This window comes from Lynx canadensis, chromosome F2, assembly GCF_007474595.2.
Source record: "Lynx canadensis isolate LIC74 chromosome F2, mLynCan4.pri.v2, whole genome shotgun sequence".
Taxonomy (NCBI): domain Eukaryota; kingdom Metazoa; phylum Chordata; class Mammalia; order Carnivora; family Felidae; genus Lynx; species Lynx canadensis.
Window position 1 is genome coordinate 12922185 of NC_044320.2, and position 14668 is coordinate 12936852.

Consider the following 14668-nt stretch of genomic DNA (forward strand, 5'->3'; position numbering starts at 1 on the left):
AAAACCTGAGGGCGCCTGGGTGGCTCAGTCAGTTAAGCGTCCGACTCTTAATTTTGGGTCAGATCATGATCCCAGAGCTTGTGAGTTCAAGTCCTGCAGTGGGCTCTGTGCTGACAGTACAAAGCCTGCTTGGGATTCCCTCTCTCTCTCTCTCTCTCTCTCTCTCTCTCTCTCTCTCTCCCTCTCTCTCTGACCCTCCCCAAGCTCGCTTGCTCTTGCTCTCTCTCAAAATAAATAAATAAGCTTAAAAAAAAACAACAAAATTAAGGCACAGAGAAGTAAAGCAACTTGCGCATACCCACACAGCTGGTAAAGGGGTAAGTGTCATGGCCAAGATTTGAGCACAACTGCCGAGCTCCAGAGTCTGCCTCTGGGCCAACGCCACACAGCTCGGCCCCTAGAAAGCCGTGGATGCTGGTTCTGGCTTCGTTTTGGGTCATTCTCACAATGAGCCAATGAGGTAGGTTTTAGAGGAGAACAGGGAGGAGAAGAAACCTGTCCCAGCAGGACTGGCTCCAGGAAAGAAGAGGATGTGAACTGCGGGAGTGGGGAGAGATGGGGAAGGGGGGCCTCTGACAGCAGGGACCTGCATGGATGACTAGACCATGGGCTCCAGGAATAAGTGGAAGGTTTGATTTGGAGGGGCATGGGAGAATGGTGGCTGCAGCCCCAGGGTGCTAACGTCCTAGGTTATCAGGGCAGGACAGCTGCTCAAAGATCACTGAATCTGAGTTTTAATTTTATGGTTGGGGAAACCGAGGCTGGAGGAGAGAAATGGCCAGTCTAATGCCCAGAATCAGGAAGTAGAGGGCTGGGAGCAGATGACCCCCCCAGCCAGAGTGCTTGGAAGGTCAATGGAGTGTCCTGAGCGCCTATCAAGGGTCCCAGGTCCATAAACACCCCCCAACAGGCTCCTGGATGACCCTTGATACCACAGTCCCAGGCACAGCCGAATCCTTATAAAATAAAACTCCTTGCTATCAATAACGCAATTTCTGACTAGGGTCGCTTTTATCGTTTGTAAATTTAGAGGAAAAAACACAAACCCCACTAGCTCGGAAGTCAGACCCAGGTTTGCAAAGGGCTCTACCACTTACTGACTGTGTGATCTTAGGCAAATTACTTAACCTTTCTGAGTTTCAGTTACCTCATCAGTAAAATAGCGCTGAAGTGAGATCACTTCATGGCAAACATAGATTTCTGGAACAGATTACATGGAAAGGAAAGGAGGCTACAGACTGTAAAACTTCCCTGCTGTGCACAGCCGGCACATTGTAGGTGCTCAATAAAGGCCATTCTGAATTCACTAGAGGCCAAACCTCCAAGTTCATGGGCCAGACAAGTCTCGGAAGAGATGTCAATTCTAGAACCACCTAAAAGCACCTACCGGACATCTCCATCTAAAGCCCAAGAAGGGAAAATACCACAGGATTTGGAGAGGTCCGAAATAGGGCTCGGAGACAAGACTGGGAGGTCTCCGTGATGGGCGGCTGGGAGGGAGGTTGAGGAGGAGGGTAAGTGCGAAAGAACTTGTATTTTTGGAGGTGTTTCTTCTATTTAAGGTGTTGCTAACCCCCTGGTAAAACTCATTTTTGATTCTTGGCAGGAAAACACATTCAGGCTAAGCAGTGAGAACAGACCCTGGCTGGGAAAGTACTCACCGACTCTCAAGTCTCTCTTGTTTTACTGCAACTGACTTGGGTTGAACAACTCGATTTGAATAATTGCACTTTGAGGATTTCTAGGGGAAGTACCCAGGGTCATCTTCTGACTGGAGATTCTATGACACGAACTAATTCTGTAAGTCCGGAAGATTCCCCTGGACTGCAATGCATGCGTCCTACAAATACTTTATTGCCCACCCAGTTGTGTGCAGATGCTGTGTTAGAGACTGAGGACATGCGGTGAGCAATATGGACACGGCAGAGGGCTTATGAGCACCAGGGGAAGCTTGCAAAACAGAATCACACACGGTAATAAGCACCTGGTGGAAGAATGGTAAAATGTGCCCCGGGTGGGTAACTCAACAAAGAGGTGACACTGAGGAGGAGACTGAAGGGTGGAGGGGAGTGTGTGGGTCTCCTGGGGTGGCCAAAGCTCCACAGACTGGGAGGCTTAAAACCATAGAACTTTATTCTGTTGCAGTTCCGGAGGATGAAGGTCTTGAATCGAGGTGTCCATGGGGCCATGCTCCCTCTGACACCTGAAAGGCAAGGTCCTTCCTGGCCTCCTCTAGCCTTTGTGGTGGGCCAGCAACCTTACACACCACATGGCTTGCAGAAGCGTCCCCACCCATGTCTGCCCCTGCCTTCACACGGCCTTCTCCCCGTCTGTCCATCTCTCTTACAAAGACACCATGGCTGGATTGGAGGCCATCTTGATCCAGAATGACTTCATCTAAACTGGATTATGTCCGCACAGACCCTATTTCCAAATAAGGTCACACTCACAGTTGCTGTGGGTCAGGACTCCAATATGTCTTCCTGGAGGACCCAGTTCTATGCAGTACAGAAAACAGCACAGGTAGGTGAGGAGTCGGCAAAGCCACGAGCTGGAGATGAGCTGGAGGGGCAGGAGATGGCCCCTTGGGGGACACAAAGAAGCCACTGTGAAGAGGGGAAAGTGGGTCCAGGAGACGGAGAGAAACCGTGGGGACTTCGCCAGCTCTTCACACTCTGAGACGGGCACGCCTCTTCCAGCTCATGCACAAGTAGGCGTCGAAGACCTTGACATACAGGCAGGGAATCACGGCCCCTGCATCTCCATTGTCTGAGGTACCACACCGGTGACTGGCAGGCCACCCTGGGGAACTAAGAGTGAGGCAGAAACTTCCTGGCAATGATGTGCTCTCCACTCTGGAAAACCAGAGGCGAAAAGTGCCCCGTTGACTGTACATCACGGCTTGAGTGCATCTTGGCAGGCAGCCAGGGAAGCCAGAAAGTGTCCTCCTTTGCAAAAAACATGGCACCTCGGTTATATATATAAAATATATTTTGGTCTTTGAGAGATATATATACACACATGAACTTTTTATATATATCTTGATATACATGCTATGTCTATATATGATATACATGCTTGAAACTTTCAGCCATATATAAATATATAAAACACATATATTTACATATATATATGTATGTGTGTGTATATATATATATACATATATATACACATATATATATATAAAACCAAAGGGCTTTTGCTTGAAATAGAGGTTTATTTTCTGTGCCGGCTGTCTTTGGTCTAAGGTCATTCATTCATTCCACAAATATTTACAGAGTGCTACCATGTCACAGGTGGGGTTCTCAGCGGGGGCTAAGACAGAAATCCCTGCCCCCCTGGAATTGAATCTCCAGCGAGATAAGGGGCACTAATGGATCAACTCACACAATCGTGAGGCACGGTACGAGGTGCCAAGAACAACGGAGAAAAATAAAGGCAGGAAAGAGAAGAATGAGACTTGCAGAGTGGTGGTGGTGGGGGGGGGGGGGGGACGACGGTGAATGTGAAATAGTGGCCAGGGGAGGCCTGGCTGAGGTGGAAGGCCAGAACAAAGGCCTGGAAGAACTAAGGGAGTGAGCGGTGATGAGGGAGTCCAGCAAGAGCGAAAGCTGTTGAGCAGAGCTCAAGTGTCTGCGAGAGGGCAGGGGCAGGATGGCAGGTGGGATGAAGAGGACAGAAGGAACGAGGGCATGGTCAGGGTAGCGGGGCTGGTTCACATGGGCCTCCCAGACCATTGCAAGGCCCGTGGCTTTTACTCTGGACAGGATGGGAAGACTGCGGAGGGGTTTGAAGCAGAAAGGTCATGTGCCCCGGCTTGATTTCCAAGGGTGACTCTGGCTGTTGCTGTGAGAACAGATTGTAGAGGGGCAAAGGGCAGACGCAGAGACCCGTCAAGGGCTGTCGTACTAATGCAGGCAAGAAATGACGGCGGCTGGGACCCAGGTAGGGGCTTTGGGGTGGTGAGAGGGCATGATATTCTGGGTATGGTTTGCTGATGGTCTGGATAGGACAGGTGAGTGATGGGGAGACCAAGGTTAACTGACTCCAAGGCTGAGCGACTGAAGAGTTGGCGTTGTCATTAACAAGGATGGAGAAGACCACAGAAAGGTGGATACGAAGCCAGGGGAATCAGAAGTCTGAGACGCTGGCGAGACTCTCCAGTCTGGAGAGAGTCTGCCTCTTCAGCGTCAGAAGGAGAAACACAGCATGTTGGTCGGGCCCTTGAGAGGCCTCTCCTGTCAGCCTTGACCTAGGGGCCTCCCGTACATCCTCAATTGCAGAGCGTTCTTGAGAGCATCCTTCCCAGGATGACCTGGGAAGAGCTCACAATTCAGCATCCCCCGGGGGAGTCATTCTCACACTCAGCACCTACTAAGTGCCAGGAGCATGTGATCTATGAATAAGACCCTACCACGTACTTACCACCATCACCATCTGAAAAAAAGAGGAATGTAAGGCACAGAGCGCTAAGTAACCTGTCCACGGTCACACTAGAAGATGGCCTCTGTCTTCACTCTGCACACAGTGATTTCCAGCCAAGGTGGAGGGACTACTACCGGAAGGGCGGGTTTTGTCAAAGCCGGGCTGGTGCTGTGGGGAGGAGACCGGCTGGGGGTGATTTGAGAAGCTCTCTGTTCCTCTTGGCAGCTGTCTTTCCATTCTTACCCCTCCTGTGCCCCTGCGCTTAGACTGTTGATCGCAAGGCACCACTCCACCTGCACAGCCCTGAAGTGCAATGTTTCCCCTGGGTTGCAACACCACCTCTGGGCTGTCCTCCATGTTACTCTGAACCCTGGAGCTTCTCCCCTTTCTCCCAGGAGGGGAGGATCTCAGCCGCAGTCCTTGGGCTACAAAGGGTCCAGGCCCGGTACCAGGAGTTAACTGCACCTCCCACGTGTGCACTCTTGACCCGAGGCCATGGATCCAGTTCCTCATGGGAGGGACAAGATGGGTGGAAGGAAGCAGAGACAAGAGGGCACAGGGATGCCCCAGGAAGAGAGACTCAGTGGGAACAACTTCAGGCCCAGCTCATGGAAAAGCGTCAGGACTCAGGGAGCAGGACAGAATAGGGTTCCAGGCCACTGCGTGGGGCAGACAGAGGCAGCACAGCCTTGTCGGCCCCACAGGAGATGAACTGTCTTGGGGGGTGGCCGGGAGGGGAGAGGAGGCAGGGGTACCAAACACCTGGTCACTGACTGTGGGTCAGAGGAAGACAGAAACTCATGCTGGCAGAGGGCGGTGTTTTCTGAAGTTCATCTCCGCGACAAGGGGTCCGGAATGGGACAGAGTATGGGCGAGTCCTAAAGCTTGTGCTAGGCAGTGTCCAGAAGAAAAATGGCACCATGATTGAAAAATCTGCCTGTCTGCGCCTGGGTGGCTTGGTCGGTTAAGCGTCCGACTTCGGCTCAGGTCATGATCTCACGGTCGGTGAGTTCGAGCCCCGCGTCGGGCTTTGTGCTGACAGCTCAGAGCCTGGAGCCTGTTTCAAGTTCTGTGTCTCCCTCTCTCTCTGCTCCTCCCCTGTTCATGCTCTGTCTCTGTCTGTCACAAAAATAAATAAACGTTAAAAAAAATTTTTTTTTTAAAAAATCTGCCTGTCTGGGTTTGAATCCTGGCTCTGCCATTTATTTAGATTCTCAGGCAAGTGAATTAACCTCTTATGCCTCAGTTTCCTCCATCTCTACAAGGGACGAGAACCCCACCTGTCTCGGGGTTGGTAAGTGGCAAGAAATAACTCCGAGCCTGAAGCCCTGACACGGGGCCTGGTTCACACAGTCCGTCCTCCCGGCTAGTGTATCAGAGGACTATCTGGGCCAGGAGTCAGCAAGCCTTTTCCATGAAGGACCAGAGAGTCAGTGTTTTGGGCTTCGTCAGCCATATAGTCTCTGTTGTGCATTCTTTTTAAAATTTTCAACCCTTTGGAAATGTAAACACCATTCTCAGTCCAAGGTCCTTACAAAAACCGACCACTGACCAGATCTGGCCTGCAGACTGTAATTTCACATTCCCCGGTATAGATGGAGATTGAGGTTGGAGATCCAGATGTGGCTGGGGCCAGGGTCCTGTTGGCTGGTTTCCTGCACCTTACAGGGCTGGGCTAGGGACAATGGTGGGAAGAGCCCTGGGCACAGGGGGAACAGCAGACTCAGTGATGAGAAGCCTGGACAGGTGATGCAGAGGAAATGTGGTAGGACCGGGGACACGGGGAGGGCCAGGCAGGGCTGCTGTGTGCTCTCACTCTGAGTTTGGACCTCACCTGTTGGCATCATGGCATCACAGTCTAAGAGACACAGGAAGCCAGAGCCTCTGAGGACAGCAGGCAGTGTGACATTCACAAGAGGGGACTGTTTATCCTCCCCAACATTTATGAACCGTTTACCATGTTCTAGGCGCTGTTCTAAGCCATGAACAAGACAGAAGTGACCAGGCTCCACGCCTGGAAGTCCTGGCTGACTTCCTGCACCTTTAGTTGCAAGGATGTACTTGTCTCATCGAACCCAGCCTTCATGGGTTCCTGGTCAGTCTCTTCCTTGGGGCGTAGGGACCTGGAAGCCTGTTATTCTGTCTTTGTAGAGGGAAAGGAAGACGAAAAAGATCTGCTGACCATGAAATGGTAACTAGACAATGACCCCGCCTTGCTCAGCTGGCACCGTGGACAGGGAGCCCTTAGTACGTGGTGCCCAGGAAGATCGTTCTCACCACCCCCAAAATCAAAGTTGTAAGAGGCTCCTAACCGTGAGCCCTGACCATCTAAGGGAGTGGCAACATGTAGCAAAAAGCTGTTGACTATCTCTCTCCCAAACTGAGAAATAAAGGACTTATTATAAAAATAGCTGAGTAGTTACTATGTTTCAGGCGCTTGAGCTCATTTAGTCTTCAGAACAACCTGATGTGGTGAAGTATCATTGTTGCCATTTTACAGATTGGAAAATTGACGCCAAGTGAAGGTAACTAAGGTGTCCAAGGTCCCTCCATTCACAACAATGAAAAACCTATGCACTCTGTGCCCCAGACACAGTGACCTTCCTTTGGTTCCCGGCCAGCACTTCATCCCTTGGAACCAAGTAGTAAGTTGCATCTAGCACATTATCCTTATTTTATCTTGACTCTCCTCCTGTGAGGAGGCCTAGACTCATTGCAGGACACGTGGCCGATCCCTAATGAATACACCAGCAATTGACGGGTGGCTTGAGTTTCTTCTTACCCAGAAATGAGAGTAACACCACCTTACCCGTGAGAGCCGCAGGGCATTGAGAAGTCTATTCTCAGCATGCTGGAATAGCGTGGCAGAATTAAGGTGTCACAGGAAAAACGAAGTACTTCAGAGAGGGCATGAAGAAAATGTATTTGAAGCTGGCTGCTGGTTTTCAACTTGTAACTGCCCACACGACTGCAATCGGGGGGAAATGAAATCCGTGGTCACCGGCGGACAGGGTGGCCTCGACGTTCAGAGCAGGGGCCATGAGGATTTGCTGTAAAAAGCCAGACGGGATGTAGTTTAGCTTTCACAAGGCCACAGGTTACTCTCACAACGATGGAGCTCCATCGCTGCTGCGGGAGATCAGCTCTGGACAACAGGTAAGTGAATGGGTGTGGCCACGTTCCAATAAAACTTTATTTACAACATCAGGCAGTGGGCCAGATTTGGCTTGTGGGCTGTAGCATGCTGATTCCTGGTACAGAGCAGACACAGCAGTGTGACTATTTCATGCGAGCTGATGATGCGACAGGCACGCCACATACTTTCTCTCTTTTGAGTGGATGTCTTTTCAATAACAGGTGTTTGCTGTGTGCTCACCACAGGCCAGCCGCTGTTCTCGGCATAGGGTTTCAGTGCAGAAAAAGGCAAAACCCTGCTTACATGATGAAAACCCTGTCTATGCCCCTCCGCAGGAGAAACCATCACCCCAACTTTCCAGAGGAAGGGAAGAAGCCCAGCGGGGACATCCCAGAGCTTGTGAGGAGCAGAGCTGGGCTGCCAGACCAGATCCCAAACCTCGGGTCTGGCCACGACTCTGTGCCATCCTGCAGTTCGGGACCAAGACCCTGGATTCCAGCCCAGAGGCTTCATCTGCTGAGCAGTCTTCCCGAGCTGAGCTAACGTGTGGCTGTGGGCACCTATTGTGGGGCACTGGCCCAGCTTCCAGAAATGCCCCAAAACAGAAACGATGGGGTGGAAACCACCAGCCTCTGATAAATGCAAGAGAGGCAGCTCCCTAGGGCACCCCTACACGATGGCCCAGACGTCCCTGAGGACACAGGGGGGGCTCTAACGGGGCCCCACCCTCAGCAGCCGCACAGACTGGCCTGGCCGGGGCGGCCGAGGGCCAGGGGACAGAGCCGACGAACACAGCCCTGCTGTCTGAAGGCCCGTCTGCACAGGGCATGGTGGGAGCCGGCCTGCCGTCCTCTTTTTATGGTTTTATGTGGCTTGGACCCTGAAATAAAAGAGCTCTCTGTGGAAAGGAATGAAGATGGGAAAGGGAGAGAGAGGAGGGACGGACTTTTCTAGAGTTTCCGCTTGGTGCTAGGCACTTGAATTGAACACTTCATCCGCACAGAGGCGTGGGTATCCACCATTGCTCCTGTCTCACAGACCAGGGATTGGGCAAAGTCTTTTTGCAAAGGGCTGGGTAGTAAAAAATTGTGAGTTGTGGGCCATGTGGTGTCTGTCACACTACTCGACTGTGCCTTAGAGAGTGCAAGTGAGGTATGCACCCCCTGTCGCCATAGAGACAGTTCATCAAGGAACGAGCATGGCGGCTGTCAATAAATTCCATCTGTAGATACTCGGAATTTCCCATAGTTCTCATGTGTTAGGAAATAGCATTCTTCTTTGAGTTTTTATTTTTCAAATGTAAAAATGAGGGGCGTCTGGGTGGCTCAGTCAGTTAAGCGTCCAACTTTGGCTCAGGTCACCATCTCACAGTTTGTGGGTTCAAGCCCCACGTCGGGCTCTGTGCTGACAGCTCAGAGCCTGGAGCCCCCTTCGGATTCTGTGTCTCCCTCTCTCTCTGCCCCTCCCCAACTCATGCTGTTTCCCTGTCTCTCATAAATAAAAATTAAAAAAAAAAAAAAAAGTTAAAAATATATAAATTAAATCAAATGTACATGCAAACATGTAAAGTTTTAAATGTAAGCAACATCTGAAAACATAACAACCATTTTCAGTTTCTGGGCTGTACAAAAGCAGCAGTGGGTTGGAGGTCACCCACAGGTCATAGTTTACTGACCCCTGTCCTACATGATGTCACTGCAGTGTGGGAAGATTCAGTTCATGCCTGGATCACATCCTTAAGTGGGTGACTCAGGAGTCTAACCCGGAACCTAGGTTTCCAAGCCACAAGTACAGAATTCCTAAGGACAGTACGGATGATAGCAAAAGTCTATCTGTTTTTGACAATTGCAAACAGAACCATAAAGGCATTCATTCATTCATTCGATCATTCGATCAATCATTCATTCACTGATCTTTTTAAATGTTCAGGACCATGAGGTAGGAGATGTTCACGTCAAGAGCCTCTTTTAAGCCTTATGACAACTCTTAAGAAGGCTGGCGACTTACAATGGTCATTCGCATTTCACAGATGGGAGAACAGAGGTGCAGAGAGAAGTTCACATTCATTCCATTTTCCCAGCTGCCTGAGCCTGGTGGGGGTGAGACCTTTCCTTATGGAGCGTGGTAACAAATAAGTCACATACATAAAACGAGAAGGCTGAAAAGTGGATTTTTAAGGTTGAAAAATACGCACAATTGTTCCAGATGCGGGGCCAGCGGGTGAAGCTCAGGGAGGGGTCCTTTGGGTCGAGCCGCATTTTAGCCATCAGAGATGGGCACCTGGGCAGCAAGAAACAGAAAGGACAAGATCCAAAGTGGGGAGATAGAAGGCTGTGTGGAGGGCAAGGGACCTACCAGCTGCGCAAAAGGCACCACAGCCCCTGGGGAAGGGGGTGGGTTGGCCAGAGGAAGGCCTGAGGCCCCTGCCCGGAAGAAGGGATGAGCTGCAGGGCGCTGGGGACTCCTGGGGGCCATCTGCTCTGCTGTGACAACTCAGGAATGGCCAGAGCCTGAGGCTCTCAGTCTGCAGCCCCCTGGGGGCTGGGAGCAAGGCTGAGCCGCTGAGCCCCTCGCAGCCCCGACAGGTGAGGGGGGGCGGCCCGAGGCCCGAAGCAGTAGCGGCCACCGCCAGGCTGGAAGGCAGGCACGGGCTCAGCAAGAGGAGAGCTTGTGATATGTTCGCATGGGTTTTCCTATTGAACCATTCAAGTCTCCCAACCTGATGAAAGGTTGTATCTATTTTTAAAGGCTTGTACACATAAACCACGTGCTATGTTCTGCCGACAAGGAACTTAAAGCTTGGAGCAGCGATGCCCTGGCTGTTGGAGGCCAGGGGCCCTGTTCTTCGCTGCCTCCCGGTCCTCATGGCACCCCCCTCCAGTGTCTGAGAAACACCAGTGGGGGGCAGAGTTAGGAGGGCAGAGGAAGAGATGAAGGCAAAACAAGGGTCTTGAAGGCGCCGCGACCTTATTGCCTCCCTGGGGAGTAACAAATGTCGTGCTTTGGGAGGGAGTGGGTGAGCGGGCCACTGTGTGACGTGGGAATAGAGGATCACTCTGAGCGAAGGTCAGGCTTCTCCAAAGTGAGAAACAGGCTGAAGACGAGCGGTTCCCTCGACCACAGTGGCACAGGCCGTGCAGGCTGCCAAGGCGAGCGCCGAACTTGGCCGGGCGTGCGGGGTTGTATGATAATCTCAGCCCTGCCGGGTCACTCCGGAACACGAGGACAACCTTCGTACCAGAAAAACAAACCCCTGACCGCCTGCCAGCCGGAGGAGTAAACAGAGGGGCGACCGCACACCAGGGCCCCCCGAACATTGCTCCTTATCCTGCTGGGCTAATAATAACCACAGCAACCAACTCTCATGAGCACGGACACGTCAGGCTCGCGTGCTCAAAGCTTTAAGTGCATTATCTCTGAAGTCATCAGCAAAAGTCCCCGAGGAAGGTGATAAAACCATCTCATTTCAGAGATGGGGAATGTCAGGGTCAGGAACTTACCTTGGATCATCATGCCGTTCGACAGTTGAGCTGGGATAGGAACCCAGGCAACCTGATTCCAGGAGCCGCACCCAAGGTCTCCACGCTGTCGGCAGGCAGCTGGACGTGGTGCAGTGGCAACGAGGGTCTCAGAGCCTGGGATTACGTGGAGTCAGATCTCAGCTCCCCCACTTCTAGCTGGAGCTGCGTGATTTCGGATTAACGCTGCTCAGTGTTGTCTCATGGGTAAAATGTGGAGCCTCGGGTCCTAGGGTGGGAATAAGGATGGGGGGTGCAGGGTATAAGCAAAGCGGCTGCCTCCATAATGTGTCTGGTCTCATGGGGCCCACAGCCTCTGCCAGAGAAGAGCGTGGGTCCTCCCTGAACCTCAGGCTTCTCTTCAGCTCCCATACAGGGTCACCCTCCCCTCCCGGGGTGTCCTCTCTATTCAGTAAACTCTCAAATAGGGTAGAAAATCCTAACAAGTTACCCAAAGGCTACCAAAGAAACACATTCTCTGACCACCCAGCCTCAGGCTTCCCTCCCTCCCATCAAAGTCAGCCTTTAACTTCCCACGCTCCTCCATCCAGGGGGACAACAAGGGAAATGGAAAAGGGGGGAAAGCCATCTGAGTCTTGGAGATGGCTAGTTCCGTAAATACAGAATTACCAAACTGTAGAAAGAATTTTCTTTCTTCCTGAAAATCTCTCTCCGCTACTCCAGAAACCTCCAGGCCCCCCTCTCCCAGGAAGGGGCGTGGGCGATGGAGGTCCCTGCATGGAGCTGCATTTTAACATCATTGTTTTCCTTTGTCATCCTGAGTGTTGTACCATAGGTATTCTAAAAGCTTTATTCTTAGAGCGCCTGGAATCTGGCTTCAGCTCAGGTCATGAACTCATGATCAGTGAGTTCAAGTCCCGCGTTGGGCTCTGCACTGGCAGTGTGCAGCCTGCTTGGGATTCCCTCTCTCCCCCCTCACTCTCTGCCCCTCTCCCAGTCATGCTGTCTCTGTCTCTATCAAAATAAATAAAAATAAACTAAAAAAAAAAAAAAGCATTATTCTCCAAAGGCGCCCAGATCTTCTCCAGTTTGTAAAAAAGGGTCCAGTGTGGGCATGTGCGCGCACACACACACACACGTTTCAAAGCTCTCTCTTTGGTCCTGGCATGCCAGGCTCTCTGAACTCACAAGTTCCCTGCCCTTCGTGAAATTATTTCCTAAATAGGTTTACAGATAGGACCACGTTTCCTTCATCTTTTACCTTCCCTGTGGAAATTCTCATTTATCTGCGAATCTGTGTCACTGAGAAAGAGAGAGGGAGAAGGTAGGCAGGAATGACTATACTCTGATAGGTATGCACTTTTCCAGCTATGCCCCCCACCCTGCTTGGCAAGGTTGCCCGTTAATTATCTGCATCCCTAGCACCCTGCAGATTCTGGGAGGGCAGGGGCAATGTTGAGTCCTTTATCCCGCAGCCTAGCACAGCAACTATGAAGATCAAGTCTCGGACGGATGTTTGCTGAACGCGTGCAGGGAAGAGAGAGGCCGTGGGAGAGAGAGTTGCAAGGGTGCACGGTTGCTCCGCTCCCTTCCATGGGTTAATTCCCCGCCCTTGAGCAAATCCCTAGCCATCTTCTCCTGACCTCAGAGGTCCCTCTAGGGCTCTCAGCCTTTTCTTCTTAGTCGGGCCACTTGGAGAACAAGCTGGTACCATGTCTGCCTCCCAGGGTCAGAGCCTGGCTGTGCCTTCTCAGCTCTTTCGACGTATGCCCTTGCCCTTCCCCCGGGAGCATTGCAGAGTGAACACCGTCCACTCCCGGGCACAGTCCCGGGCCTTCACAAATAACATCTATGGAGCAGTCCACCCAGACCTGTAGAGGACACATCCTCTCAAGTGCACACACAGCATTATCTACGACAGACCCTATGCTCAGCCATAAAATAGGTCTCTATACATTTCAACGGACTGAAGTCACCCATCACTCAGAGAGGACAACAGGAATAAATCAGAAGTCAGCATGAGTCGATACAAGGAAAATCCCCCAAATGTTTGAGGAGACTCTCCCAGTGCTTGACACGGGACAGGTTGTGAATAATTTCTGCCCTGATACCTTTCTCCACCACAGTTTCAATCCCTGTGCTGCCATGAACAGGGGAGGCCAACGTCATGGCTGCCGTCCCAAGCATGGCACTGGCTGCCTGGTCTGCACAATGAGCTGGGACTGTGATTCAACCTGGGAGCACCCTCTGAGCCCCTCGGCTTTTTCCAGATCCATCTTCAAACAGGAAGATCTCTGCCTTGCTGCCAAATGGAGTGCACCCACCCACCCCTGCCCCGCTTTCTCCTCTGAGGAGCCCAGTCTTCTCAAGGGCCTGCCCAGCATCAGACCCCTGGATGACAGATCTCGCTCTATTCATTCAGAATACTCTATGGCAAACAAAATGAAGTTCACTTTGTTCAGGGACTTTAACTGACACTCCTTGAGGAAAACATGAAAACAACATATCAGAAATGCCTGCTTTCTTTTGCCTGCATTTTAGGGGGTGCCTGAGATTGGCAATACAGTCAACCAGAAAGGAACTCAACCAGCCAAGTCATTCAAGGTACATGATGACAGTGGCCATGACATCCTTGGATTGGAGAATGAAGTGGGATCTGAATTTCACTTAGGGGTTTGCTTGAGCTTTTGAAGGCCAATAACCTGATCCATGATTTTAGCTCATTATATAAATGGGCAATTATGGTGCTGATAAGCCACCACCCGAGAGAGCCAGAAGGTGAGGGAAGCCGTTATTGGCAGGAATGGGCAGTATGTAAACATTTCGCCAAGACAAAGCTGGTTGGAGCATTCTTCTCCTATAAGTCAGGATCAAGGTCTCCTAGATAGGAAGGAGTGGGAAATTGAGACCTTAATTAAAGCACACCCCAAGGGGCTGGTTGGTGACAAAACCTCCTCAGAACTCTGTCCACATAAGGTTTCCAATGGGGTCCCATCCAGAGAGCAGGTTTCAGAGGCAAGAGTCGAGTCTGGTTTTGTCATCTTCTAGCTGTGGGGCCAGGGGGACGTGGTTTTACCTCAGCTTCCTCATCTGTACAGTGGGGACGAGAGTGAAAGAACCTACCTCAGAGGGTGGTTGTGAGGACGAGATGCGATGATGCACAAAGACACTGAGCAAGAACCTCACATGTAATAACAGACAGTCTAGGGCCCTTATCGTGTGATCTAAGCAAACGCACTTCATGTTCAGAACAACCTTGAGAAGTAAGTTATCACCTTTCATAGATACAAAAATTAAAGCCCAGGAAAGCAAAGAAACTTGTCCAAGGACCCAGGTCGTAAGCTGTAGAGGGGGGATCCAGACTCAGGTCTAACCCTAGAGCCTCAGGAAACTTCCAGTCTAAGAGGAGCGACCCACAGAAACACCACCAGCACCTCCAGGAGGTCCAGCCAAACTGCCCCAGGGGCAAGGTGCCGGACTCACCCCGTAGGAACAAGGGTTAAGATGCCTCATGTCAGCTGGACCTTGGAAGACATTTTGGTTTTCACCAAGGAGAAGAGGAGGTAAGAAGAACCTGATCGGTGGAAAACTCACATTGGCAAAAGAAAGAAGGTACAGAAAAGGAATT

The 14668-nt window shown here is 51.3% G+C and overlaps 1 long non-coding RNA gene across 7 annotated transcripts in view; it reads right to left on the reverse strand.

The window, feature by feature from the left end:
- LOC115506011 overlaps positions 1-14668 on the reverse strand; it is a 103101-nt gene that overhangs the window by 84506 nt on the left and 3927 nt on the right. For 5 of the 7 annotated variants that reach the window (XR_003966201.1, XR_003966208.1, XR_003966209.1 and 2 more), the window contains 4 exons: positions 11062-11308; positions 9756-9841; positions 7235-7475; positions 1662-2948 (listed from right to left, as the gene is read on the reverse strand). This is a non-coding gene — a long non-coding RNA (uncharacterized LOC115506011). The remainder of the gene's footprint in view (positions 1-1661; positions 2949-7234; positions 7476-9755; positions 9842-11061; positions 11309-14668) is intronic. The other 2 variants (XR_003966206.1, XR_003966210.1) reach the window with 2 other exon arrangements.